Source organism: Melanostigma gelatinosum (genome assembly GCF_949748355.1).
Source record: "Melanostigma gelatinosum genome assembly, chromosome: 3".
Taxonomy (NCBI): Eukaryota; Metazoa; Chordata; class Actinopteri; order Perciformes; family Zoarcidae; genus Melanostigma; species Melanostigma gelatinosum.
This window is the reverse complement of record NC_136636.1, coordinates 19,804,378-19,818,363: the sequence shown is the minus strand read 5'-3', so window position 1 is coordinate 19,818,363 and position 13,986 is coordinate 19,804,378. Positions and strand designations below refer to the sequence as shown.

At 44.1% G+C, this 13,986-nt stretch overlaps 1 pseudogene across 1 annotated transcript; it reads right to left on the bottom strand.

Moving 5' to 3' along the window:
- Nucleotides 1-5,350: 5,350 nt before the first annotated feature.
- LOC306775169 (protein Wnt-2b-A-like) lies at nt 5,351-13,161 on the bottom strand (annotated as a pseudogene). Its single transcript, XR_013773152.1, has 5 exons — nt 12,924-13,161; nt 10,154-10,374; nt 9,038-9,315; nt 8,497-8,761; nt 5,351-5,865 (listed from the first exon to the last, which is right to left on the bottom strand). The product of XR_013773152.1 is annotated as a protein Wnt-2b-A-like (transcript).
- Between the last annotated feature and the right edge of the window lie 825 nt (nt 13,162-13,986).

Below are 13,986 nucleotides of genomic sequence, written 5' to 3'. Positions count from 1 at the left end.
CTTCCTGCTGGCTGTGAGAACCCAACAACTGCTCTTATCAGCGATTCACCAGCTGTGAGCCGGAAGCACGTCACACTTCACTGAGACTGCTTCACTTCACCAAGGTAAGCGCTGCCTTTGCTCACGCGCTCATTGTCAGCGGATGTCTTGGCTCTCCTCTGACATTTCTCTGCTTGGCAATGTCAATGACCTTTGACCCTGCAGATTTGCTAATGAGCAATGCTGTTTTTCTGCTGCTGCTGCTGCTACTTTGTGTTTCTTGTTGTGTACAGTCAATCATGGCGCTTTTATTCTGTTGTGAAAATTCTCATGCTTGAATATTGTGAGTATTAATGAGCTTCTGTTTTGGCCATTATTTTTTCTATTTACTCCATGCATGGTCTATAGTGGAGCCTGATGTTGTTTATTGGCTTCAGGGAGGTAAGCATACCTGTTTCCTTGCTACACGAAACAGCCATAACGTTTTATATGTGTACTGTTTTCTGTTGCTGTCTGCTGCATCGTCTGCCTACGCCATTTGTTTTTTTTCTTCATCTGCAGGTGTGTTGTTGGTGGATTGACTTTTGTTCACAAAATGGAATATTCCATCATGGTCTGTGGTGCCAGGCAGGAAAGTGCCCACAATGCAGCTGGTGTTTTTTGCGGCCTGTATGAAATGGATTTCGCATAATGGCTGGTGTCAGGCTCTGTATCGAATGTGGCTCTCAGGGGACAGTATTCATCGCCACTCCCCAGTCTCTTCGGTGCTGATCTTGACTTGGTGTGTGGTTGTAGGGAGTGCATATATCACTTCTGCACATAATCTGTATCCACAAGATAAATCCGCTGCATGTGAGTCGGCTGAATGAATTTAGGGATTTATTTTGCTCATTAAACGTGCGTCAATAGCCGTGTGCCCTATGCTTGAGAAAGACGCTGGACCCCAATATGCTCTTTTATTGTACGTCACTGGGGACATAAGCGTCAGCTTGAGGCCTTTCCATGTAATTAACTGGAGTGTTGCTGTAGTAACATAATTCATATTGTGTTGCCTTTAGTTTGTGGAATCTTTTCCTTTGTCAATCCTATAGAAACATACTGTATGAGAGATTTAAAGCTGGATTCTCCCAGTAACAAATGAGTATGATGTCACTTGGCAAGGACAGTAAATATACCTAAAGCAGCTGTAGTCAAGTCCAATTGCATGTCCACATAAAGCCTTTTAATTACTGCTGATAGGGTCATGAGGGGAACCCTCTCTTCCAAGAAAAACAATGAAACTTCTGGGACAGATTTTCAACACTTTCCCTAAATAGTCTGGACAGCAATAATTTCACAATGTATACATATCAACATATTTCCCATATTGCTGTACATCATAGATATTCATCATTTGATTAGAAGGAGTACAGTGTTTTGGACCAGTCGGACAAGTTCAAGGAGAATATTAAACATGTTTAGTTTGAGACTGACACCACGCTGAATTGTTCTCGAGTCATTACAGTTTGTAAGCATGGATTACAACATTCCTCTCCTCCGGCTCTTCTGAATGTGAAACATCCGTGTGGACCACACTGTTAGTCTTTCCCCCGGGCCAATTTTAGCTCCAAAATGTTGTCAGATTGAGATGCCCATTTGATATCACTATGATGACAGAGAATGCCTGCGATGCCGCTCCTGTTATTTTTACAGAGTTCAACTGGATCACACGTTGTGGGGGACAAAGCGGCGCGGATACTATGACAGATTTAAACATCAGCAAAGTATTATTAATCCCCTCTGTGTGTGTGTGTGTGTGTGTGTGTGTGTGTGTGTGTGTGTGTGTGTGTGTGTGTGTGTGTGTGTGTGTGTGTGTGTGTGTGTGTGTGTGTGTGTGTGTGTGTGAGTGAGTACAGTTTACTCGATGAAAACTTAACTTTTCAAAGAAAGTGACTTCCTTGAAGAGAATGTTACATTTAAACTTTGGAGATGTTTAGTGATGTGCCATCTGCCAGTCCAGTTCTGTTTCTGCAAAATGTCCTCCGGAATTGCCTGACAGCGAGCTGTTTGTTGCATTATCTTGATCCTCTCTCTCTGCCATAACTGAACTCAGGGCTAAAACACAGGAGACCGGAAGACCTCTAATAGGAGTGACGAGGGGGATCGACAAGGTTTACTACAGAGCCATTTTGGGAGGTATTTCGGGACCTGCATTTCAAAGGTAAAAATACCTCCCTAGACAGTCATACAAACACTGTTGCACCCAATGCTGAACGAGGAAAATAATAACTTCGGTGTAAAAAATGCAGCATCCCCTGCATGAATTCATGCTATCAGTTACGGATACACATATTCTTTTGTGTTGGCTGAACTGTTATAGAAGTTATACATCTAAAAAAAAAAAGGTATATTTTTGAATGTGATGTTGGAGTTGTGAATAGTGACCTCAGGTACGGTAACTGTGACGTTTACCCTCAACCTGTCAGAGTCCATAGTACGGATCAGTGCAGGCCCGGTGGTTCCCAATGTGGATGCAGGAATAAAATGTTAAATTTCAAAACGGACTTAAATTGTCAGTGTTGTGCTTTATCACATTCGGTCGAACTGGGGAATGGAAATATGAACCTTTTGAGGGCCAGAGCCCCCCCCCCCCCCCCCCACCACTGTACTGTATATGTGAACAGTGCTCACCTTTCTAATCTTTAAGAAAAACACAGCCAACGTGCTCTTCGTGTACATTCAAATAGGCTCCTTTTGTTTGCAATTAACTTTTGACTTGTGAACGTTTGACACGGCGTGTCATTTGGCTTCGTTCAAAGCACTTCGCTGCGGCTCCCCCCCCCCCCCTTCATTCGGTGGACTTCAAAAAATGAGTTGACCCTCAGCATCCACATTGTTGTCAGAGTCATTTAGATCTACAAGCCCCCTCTGAGGGTTGTGTCTCCAACGGTCGTGCATGATGATGTCTGGCTGCAGTACCAGATGTTGAAAAAGTCAAACTCAGGGTCCACAGCTACTTCGCTGCTCCTTCTGCAACGTCTTGGCCCAGTTTCATGAAATACTTCACTCCTCAAAAAAAAGCGGTCAGAGCCAGTGAATATGCGCACAAAGGACTGAAAGCACAGTTGCTAAAGATTGCCTTGTTAAAGTATTCTGTCACAATACGATGACTGAAGAAACATGCTGTGCTGGCCTTGGCGATGAAGACTGAGCGATGAGAAAAGCTGCACAACCTTAAGATGCAACTCCGCACTGAGAAGCATTGGAGACAGAGGGTCTGTGATAACAAGGACCTCATACAAATATAAACTCTTTTCAACAGAAACTTGTGTTTTTTAATATTTTCCTGTATAATTAGGATCATCAGCTTTACAGTACATATCTTGCTGTTCAGTTCTAGTTAAGATCTGCGACAATTTAGCAGCATATAAATGTTTTTTAATGTACATTCTCAGGCCTTTTAGTTTGAGGGAAGTAGCATTATACGTCGTTAGCAGCGTAAACTGTTGGAGGCACACAGCTGTGGTGTGGTTGTGTCTGTTAAAGATGGCAGTGTTGAAGGTGATCCACCGTTGGTAACTGACACACTGAACCTTCATCACATCAACAGAAAATCTATTTCTTTATATATCCAACTGAGACCAACCAGCACACAGGGGTTAAACAACAACACGTTAGCTTGAGCGTAAAGGTCCTGGACAGTGATCCAAGTTAAAAATAATTAAATGTGCCTCAACATCAGTGATCCGTAGCTTTAAAAGCTAACATAGAACCAATGCAAGATGTAGTGAGTGCTCTTTTTGTTTTACATAAACAAAATGAAAAAGCTGCATCTGAGTAAAGTACTGTAATATTTCCAAACATTTCTATAGCATTCTGGAGTGTACTGCCATCAAAGTAGAGGCATGAGTGGTGGATGAAGAAGAAAAGGAAACAAACATGGCCAAGAGAAAGTGGAAGTAGGTAAATTATGGCGAACAGCAAAGGCAGGCATGATGGCTAACCACGTCAAAAACAGCTGCTTTGGTAGAGGCATGTTGTTTAAGGTACTGATTAGGTTGTAACGGTATGAGATTTTGACTGTTTCTTTGAAAATATCACAGTATTAAGGTACGGCGATGTACGGTATTACATTAGTAGTAGTAGTAGTAGTAGTAGTTGTTGCAATGGCCCTAAAAGGAATGAGAACCAAATGGCAATATACAAAATTAAAAACCTGATTTATAAAATAGTATGGAACTATAATATGTTATATGACTGAAGTTTACATGTTTGGTGGCACTATAGGATGTTAAATGAAAACAAACATCAGCTGTTTTTTTTTAAATAATGTCCTATGATTGTTAACAATTACTGTGTGTATATATATATATAAGACAATATTTAATACTGTAGGTGTGCAACAGCGCAGTCGGCCTCCTCCCGTCAGTTTATTTGATAAATCCATGAGTTTTAGGACTCACCAGACACCGAATCACTGCACAGCAGTTTGGAATATTATTGCACTGGATTTGACAACTTTGGATTCCATCGCGTCAAAAACATCGTCCTGCATGACGATCATCAGGTGAAGGTGTGAGTCATCGACATAGTACAATGTATTTGATTGGCCTACACAATGTTTTTACCAGACAATGTTGCATTTTTTGACAGAGTAGCCAAATTGAAATGTATATGGGGGCTGTGTTCTTTTTTGGGGGGGGGGGGGGGGGGGGGGGTTACGGGCGGTGTCTTTCTGAACACGGTCTGAGGACAATTGCTTGAAGCTGTCGGAGTAGCGGCAAAACACAACAAAATGAAAACAAAGACAAAGAGCCAGAGGTAGAAATGATAAAGTTCTCCATCAGGAAGCACAGCCAGAGTGTGCTGGACCAATTGCAGACAGAATATGTGGGATACTGTATGGAAAATGTTTCAGACACCACTCCGAAGTCCATATGCCGCTTCATTGTTCCTGCTTCGTCCGTCGTTTCTCTCCCGGGAACCTCCTCAAAAGTATGCAGCCACTTTAACGTTCTTCTGTTTGCGGTTCCTTCCGGTTCACAGTGTGATTATTTGATCTTATCCGAGTAGGAACGTTTTCACAAGCTCCCTCCGACTGTTTGCTGCTTTGTTAGAGTTGCACTCATTAGCAGCAATTGTCTTTTTTTGTATTTGAAATGATTTGTTGCAGTACCATTCAATGATATCATTTTAAATGACACAATGTCAGTGTTTTTACAATACCTCCAAAGATCTCTCCGTCTTTCTTTCCTTATGTGTCTCTCTTCAGGCTAAATATTACTGTAAATATGATCATCGGTATGAGTAGGATGTCGTGTTCTCACACCGTCTTAGCACTCTATAAAACAAGCAGACATCACCTCATACCTCTGCCTCAAACAAGGGTGCGTTTACAACAGAACAATACAACATATTCAGCCGTTTTGTATCAAAGATTCAATGTTTATCTTAAAAAAAAGCACTTGTTAAAGCAGCACACAATCAGTAACTGGGCCGAATTTCCAGTTTAGCATCAACGTGTAGTCTCTGCTTCATGAAGCATCAACAGGATCAAAAGCCGGAGAGGTACAACAGTTAAGAGATCCCAATTATATATCCCATAATACGATGCAGTCATTAGCGAGCAGGTTGTTGCGTCCGTCCATCGGGACTTGTGATTGGTCAGGTTTCCTCGTTAGGTGATGTCCAGCCAATCGGGCCGCTTGTGGGGCTTGCAGGTGTGAACGTCCACCAAGTCCTCGCAGTGGCTGCACTCCACGGAGCAGCACCACTTGAACTTGCACTCGCACTTGGTGACACGTTTGACGCGCATGGTGTCGTAGCCCCGCCCACAGCACATGACCTCGCAGCCGTCTGTGCCTCTGGAGGACTTGTTGCACACTCGGCCTGCTGTGCCCAAGGAGCCTGTGAAGAAGAATGCATTGGAGAGTAAATCATCGTTTTCTTCTGGCATAGTGAAACATCTCATTTGGTTGACAGACCTTTACCAGCGCAGCACGCATTAATACATGAAAATATACATTTCTAGTCTGAAAAAAATGTATGCTACATTGGAAAATGAGTGTTATTCCTATAAGCTTAATGTTTTCACGTTAATAAAAGTTTTTATTAACGTGAAAACTAGACAAACCATGATTACAGCCATACCCTAAAACCATTTTAACCAACAATTAAGTACAGTTGTGTAGCTTTTTAATGTTTAAAAAATGTGTCTTTTTTGTGTTACAGAAACAAAATTCTGGTTGAGCTGTGGTTGCATACAAATTGCTTTGACATAACGTAATAGCAGACATTTGATCTCGCTATTTGCATTTCTTTTTTTGGGTACAAGCTGCCATTGGCCTCCTATTTCAGCTGGCATTCTCCCGCTAACTATTTAGCAAGAGCACCGTCTCTGCATTTGTGCCCAAGACGATTGTGATCGGTTACGAACAAGCCAGAGCGTTTCCCCCCCGATACCAGAAAGATAATGTGTGGTTCCACACCTTTCTTTAGCGCTGACACAGCGCTGTGGAGATAAGTCAGGCTACACAAAACTAAATGTCCACGAGCCATTTGCTAACTCTGTCTCTCTGGAGTATCTGAGTGTTGTGCTGAAAACGGATGCATGCTACTCCTGGAAATGAGGTTCATGAGCCGAGCCTGTGAGACAGAATATAAAGGTGAGAGAGGCTGTAACGCTCTGTAGAGCTGAGGGGGGACAGCAGGGATGGGTGATTTCGCACGACACATGAATATTTAATCCAGTGGCGTTACAAAAATAGTGATAAGTGCCGCTTTAAAGGAATCAGAACTCTATTTTTTGAAGTGTGAACAACATGCACCTTTTCTATTGCACATAAGTAACTCTATCGTCACTGTTCTTCTTCAGTGGTTGTTTGTCCGAGTCACATATCAGCTCAACTTAATTCCTTTTTGGAAAACCTCCAGTGAGCACATACTGTAGATGTCCAGAACTGCTAATCGTTGGCAGTTGACCACCTCTGAACAGCACGGTGAATATTTTTGATGCCGAAAACTGAAACAGTTTTTCCAAAGCGGAATTTCCACACTCCTCGGCAGGGTATCGGCTTACAGACACGCTGACAGAACAGTCTCGGAGAACAAACACAAAGATGTCCACGCACTCGGGTGTAAAATCTAAGCCTAAGATCAAATGCCATGTCTAATAACAGAGCGTCCCTGAAGCAAAGAAAAAAAGGATAAGAGGAGCTATTCCCCTCAGGCTCCAGGGAGTGGAGCCGAACACTGACCAAAGGAAGGATTTGAAAAATAAGCCTGCATGTATCCTTAGGCTATGAATTCCTATACAATGGAGATTAGTGGCGAAGGAGGGTCATCAGCTTCTTTTTAAGATCACCTTCTAACAAGGAAAGACGGCCTTTACACACCTCCATTACCCCTCAGTTGTCAAGCTGCCACCAAGCTAACAGCAGGGAGCAGTGGGAGAATCCGGTGGTACCTTCATGTCCCCCTTGCACATGTGCACTACGCTACCTTACCTAACCTATTAACAGTGAGCTAGTGAACTCCTTCACGCTCTATTGAAGGGGGCTGGGCTGGAGGAGAGAGACAGAGCTTAACAAGGTAAAGCAAACACTAGGAATTAAAGGGGATGTGAAAGGTCAAATCATTGAACGGTAAGCTGTGTAGGAATGCAAGCCGCCAGTGGATTCTCAGAGCTTGTCCAAGTGACCAACCACCTGTTTGAACACTGATCAATGATTGAACACAAAAATGTGTCACTGAATCTGAGAATATAGATTGACGGTGTTTTGCTGACCTGAATAAAATATGTCTTCATTATGAATTATTCCACATACTGGGGATGTCTCAATCCAGACTTTATGAGCAGGATTTGGATCATCTCTACCACATACAATAGTTTTATATTTCAAGGTACCCGGGACATTATGTCGGCTAAGAGAAGAAGCCGTCGGCTTTATCAGATAAACGTTGGTGTTTTAAAGGGCTGATGACCTGTCATGTGTTGGGATGATGACAGAATTCTGGTGGGGAAACTCAAAAGTAGAGCCATGCCAGTGTGTTTGGTGATATCGGCTTATTTATACATTGAATTTACATGAATTTAGAAACGGTGACGTAGTTTGTCCACCAGAGGGCACTGACAAGTGTCTCAGTACATATCTTGGTTACAATTCTTACAAAACAAAGTCAATGGTTCTTTATACAACATTGTTTGTTTATGTTATGTTTTTTTATGTAAATACATATTTACTGGATTTCTAAGCTCACAAATATCTCAAAACTTAAGCAAGGCTAAAAACCAAAAGGGACGCAAACGTTGCGTAACTTGAGTTAACGAACCCTTTTGAAAATGATCTTGATCTTGAATGAGCGCACTGAGCTCAGAGTAGTGTATCATTTCGTAAATGTACAGCCACCGTTGTCCGACAGTCTTTATTGCCCTCTTGTTATTCATGTGCAGTATCAATAGAAATGTTCACTATTTCAAGAAAATAACGATCAAACTCCACAACGACAAAAACCTCATTTCTTCCTTTCTTCACTCACCTGCCGAGCGGTCCGTGAGACAGTAATCTGGTGAGTTCTCGACGTACACCAACTCATTCTTGGTGCTTCCCTTGAAGTCCTTGTCAGCCACCATGAAGCCCGTCCCGTCCTGGTTCATGGTCACCTCGACGGCTGTGTTGTACTTCTTGCGAAGGTAGTCTCCCGTTCGCCTGAAGTCAGACATCGCCAGCCAGCAGGTCCTCAGAGAACAGGAGCCGCTGACCCCGTGACACTTGCACTCCAGCTTCATAAAGCGCTTCACTGCCTAGAGCAGAGGTCAAAGGTGACAGGGTGTTAAGCCTATATGATGTTGCCCACGGCATGATGTAGGTGTGATCAGCTCTGCTTCCCTCTGACTGGAGTTTGCTTTAAGTTCTCTTCCTCCATAATATATCATAATTGACGTTTAAGACATGTACTCTGAATGTTTTAAGGAGTCAGAGTGCATCAAAATATAGCTTGTTTATGAAAAATATATTCTCCTACCGAAGCCACAGAGCCCTCCCATGTAATGAATCCCAATTCAACCCCTGCTGCTTACCATCCGTCCGCACCGGTTGTTGTGCAGGTTCATCAGCGCTCGAGCGTCTTTCACCATCCTCTCTCGAGCGTCGACGAACGCCTTGGCAAATTTGATGCCGTAGTTGATGTTGTCGCTGCAGCCACCCCAGTCGAAAACGCCCCTGTCGTCGCTGGCTCGCCCTCGCTTGTGGCCGTCGCAGTTGCAGATCTTTAGCTCCCCCTGACTGCAGGCCCTGGTAATGGCGTAGACCACGCCTGCCGAAGAGATTGCGTACACGAACGCTGCCTCGCGGCTGCCTGGGTGCGCGGGAAAGAGAGGTGTTGTAATGAAATCCTTCAGAAAATGCGTTATTTAGAATTTGTTTGCAGATTTTCTTACTGACACTTTTCATTTTGACAGTGTCGTAAACGTTAACGTAAACCGCACCACAACTGGTTTTGTTGCTTTCTTTGGTAGGATTCAAGTTGTTCTTTTAGTTCACCGTGTTGCTGCTCAGTAAAGCAGCTTTTCTGCCAGCAGGAGCACAACAATCATTCCATTTATGGTGGATGGTCCAGTAGAAGCATGCTGGCTATAACACCAGTCCACCTCACTCTCTTTTCACCTTTTTTATTTTGCACAGATGGCAGCTTTCTCAGTCACTGGGCTGTGTTTTCATTTCAGACAAGAGGAGATGTTGGGGGTTATTTGGTCTGGCTTTCCCACCCACCTCCTGCTCTCATTCCTGCTCACGCAGTGAAGCAGGACACAGGCGATATGTCAGGGAGTAAAGCTTTGTCTGGCTGCCAGAGACATCTACCCAAATATTTACATCTCCTATTACTGTTTATACATCACCAGTGTGGATCTCTCGATCTGCTACTTGTTTTCGGAGAACATCCACTTTCCCAATCTTCCCTCATTCCAGAGAGGGTGAAAACAAAAACAAAAAAATCCACCACTTTCTCTTTCAGTCTGAATTGTAGGAACGAGTTGATTTAATAAGACACCTATTAATTCTCTGCTTATCCGGTAACAGCAGAGGCATTTACAAGGATGATTAACTCGAGTGTCTCTGACATAAACAACCGCTGTCACGCACGCACAAGGAACCACACATGAAGAAAGCCCCCGTCACACACAGTGCAGACTCACTTCGCAGCATCACCCTGGCAAACACAGTGTGGTCCCGGTCCAGCGTGCTGCAGTTCCAGCGGTGGTGTCTGAACTGGTGCTGGCACTCTTTGATCCACTCTTTGGCTCCCTCGCCGAGGGACTGCATCAGGTCCGGGTGCCGCTGGCACAGCTGCCGCTGCTTGTTCACCAGGCCGGGTATGTTGTCGCAGATCACCCGAGCACCCAGCGCTCCGATGTACCTGCAAGACACGGTGTTGATCGTGATAGGTGAAAGGGGCAGTCCACCAATGTTACACGTAGTGTTTATTCGTCATGTGGGCCTACACACGCCTTAGCCTGTGCAAAGTGGATCACTGCAGTGTGGCTCTGGAGGGGCTGTGTCGAGTCTGAGAAAGTAGCCCACGATGATGTCATCAGGGTTAGGGGTTCACGCAGTGTGGGTAGAATGGGATCTGGTCGTGTTTGTGCCTTGTTGCAAGATGGTTACCTCATTTGCAATTGTGGAATAAATTGTATTGGTTTTATTTATTGTCAGCGATGGCGATTTTGCAGACATTTTGTCACTGGTTTGTTGAACTTTTTTTTTTTTTTTTTTGACCCACTGTGAGATATTTTATCCGTCATAAATTCCTGATGAACTCCAACTTTGTAGTTAGGAGGGACGAGGTCCTTGTCCTGACCAAGAAATGGCCAGAAACAAGAGCCGGCCCGCACCCCCCAGCCCTCTGTAAAGTGGCAATTTCACTTTTTTACACTTTTTGTAGTGTTTTCTTTTTGTAGTACACAAACAAGATACTATGTGTTAAAGAAATGCAGCGGTGATTGGAGGTGGATTCTGTTATTTTTGGACTGAGCCAGGCTGGCTGTTTCCGGTCTTTATGCTAAACTATGTCAGCCGGCTGCTGTTTGTGGCTTCATATTTAGCTTATAGACCAGAGAGATCTTCTCATCAGTCTCTCGGCAAGAGAGCAAATCAAGTTATTTCCTCAAAATGTCGAACTTGTCCTTTTAAATCGAGATTACCCGATTGGCCTCCTGCTGGCTTTGTCTTGTCGAGATTCAGATATTCAGGACGTGGAAGAGATTATTAAATTCCTCACGTTCAGTGAAAAGCATCTCTTTGCCTGTGACGGGCCTTCTTGCTTCCTGCTCCATTCAGACATAATCCCGTACTTTGTAGCAACTCTTAAAAGGGCGGATCACATGCTGGTGGTATTGTGACACTGGGGGGAGCTTTCTTATCAACAGAGGACAGTCATCAACAGTGCAAGTGACCGCTCAGGCCTTTCCCTCACTGCCAGACAGATCAACCATATGCAGGCGCAGCCCCCCCCTCCCCCCATCACCCTTCTCCTGCCCCCCCCCCCCCCCCCCCCCCCCCCCTCCCTAAACCTGAACGCTCCACTCTCCATCCGGATATCATTATAGGCCCTAATCGCAGCCACATTTGTGTCGCCTGGCCACCGAGACAGAAACGGACGTAGCAGGCATTTTCCACTCCCGTTATGGCTGTCCCGGTCCCGGTCCCGTTCAAACTGCTACTATCTGCCTGAGCAGTAAAGCAGAGCAGAAGCACTACTTGTGTTTATTGTGCGTTGTACATGCCGGCTGTGCCAAAAGACCCCTGACCGAGAGGACACGCGCACAGAAAGGGAGAGGGAAGTGGGTCCTGTGCAGCAAAGGCACATGGGGCTCATCTACATTATCGCAATGGTTAAAAATAGGCCCTAACAATATCAACCAGGATTAAATAAGTATTAATCATCTCGACACCAAGCTTCCAAGACTCTCCTGCTCTGTGTCTCTCTCGGTTTCTCTGGAATTTGTCAGTGATTTAATTGCATTTTTTTCATAATGTATTTGCAAAAGGGATTATTGCACAATGGAAAATATGATAACGTATGCTTTTGTCTCTCTTGGGAAATTACCATTCACGTCGTTATTTACAAAGGGTGCATTTTTTTAAAATCTAAATCCATCTTGTAAAACAGAGGCTAATTGTTATGGGGGGTGCAAGGCTGCACATGAAGGAAGAAAACGTAGAATCAGAACTGCTTCTCTGCGGTTGGTTAAATAGTTGGCCACACATCAAATACAATTTCTGTAAGTGTGGCCGACACATGAGACCAACTACTCCAGGTGGGTGGGATGAGGGGGTGCATATCCTCCATGTTTTGTTTTTTTCACCTCTGAGCATTTAAAACCTCAAGAGAATTATCATCAAGGGGCATTTATTCATGCTCCAGTGCCAGCACCTGCCACTTGCTTCGGGCAAGATGGATGGATAGGGGAGATCCCCCAACCCCCCCAACACCATTCATCTTAATGAACACATGACACACATTACTGCGCCAAACATTTCACTTTGCATTGATGTTGAAAAAATGTATAAAAATAAAACAAGAACAAATTCCCATGCAGAGGTGACCTAAAATGAATGTGTTCCATTTTGAGGTTTTATTGGATATAAATGTTGAACTAAATTGTTTTAGTTTCTTTCGGCAAAACGTGCCTTTATCAAGATGACAGTTTTAGATCATGTTTGTCAAAGAAAATTAGACCGGACCGTTTTCCATCTTTATACCTGAAACATTCGTGGAAATGGTAAATTTGAGAGTAGAATCTAAACATTTAGTCTTTCCATCAAAATCCTTTTCTATAAACTTTTCTATAACTGAACTCAGGCTATTCGTGTTATAGATGTTTATGTAATTAACAACAAATACATCGTGCTTGTAAATTAAACTGATCTAAACATCAGCAGACGCGCTGTAAAGAGCTCACTCACCACCACGATGAATCCACTCTCGGCGTGAAAATCAGCAGGAGCAAAATAAAAATGAAGTAAATTTTGATGGGTTTGGAGTGATGTTGGGGTTTTCTCCTATTTCTGCTTCCCATAGCCCTGCTGCTGTGTGCTACGCTCCGAGACTTCATCAGACAAAACATGTTTCTTCCTTTCATGTGTTGGCAAAAGCTGCACAATCAGGTGTGAAAGTCCTTGACGCTTGTCTGCCGTCCATCATCTGGGATCAAAAGGAGCTTCACGTGGAAGGAAAGCGCTTAAGACTCCACCGGTCAACATTTTAATAAAGCCAAGCAGATTTTCCTTCTGTATCCATAATCTGCAGTCGCGTCGGTGATCATGAGCAGAATAAGTCCCGTCTCAGATGTCTCCAACGGTCTTGTATCAGCAATAATTGAATATTCAACTTTTCTCCACAGTTTGTTGCGCACTGAATGTAATACCATTAAAGCTGCGGGGGGGGGGGGGGGGGGGGGGGGGGGGGGTAAAATCCGATGCTGTTTAACACGGTGGCGAGGTCGCTTAAATCAGAGGCGCGTCAAGTGGAAGAACCGTTTCCGTGGATCATTACGCGCACCTTTCCTCCTGCAGCCAGGAATGAAGATGCGCACCGTGACGCGCAGCGCTCCGCTCCAGTGCCTCAGCTGTCTGTGACCCCCCCCCCCCCCCCCCCCCCCCCCCCCTTCTCCCCTCCCTCCACCCCTTTGTCTGAAAATGACAAATAGCGGTATGTAGACCAACAGACAGCAGGGCAGGAGATGTATATATTTAGTTTGATGGAAAGTAATCCTGCCCGGGATATCTACGGAGCAACGTATCCAACTTGTTGCCATTTCAGGACAACCGTTCCAACACAGCCTCGCACAGTGATATTCCTTTAATATGTGCCTGCACTCCCCTACCATGTCATTATAGCTCTAAAACATTTGTGGGCTTTTTCTCTGTGTTATGCCTTGGCATTTTGTGCCGTTCATTTTATGATAGGAGTATTTCTCTAACAGGAATATTGTGTCCGGAACCCTTTAGGACTGTGCATAACACACTT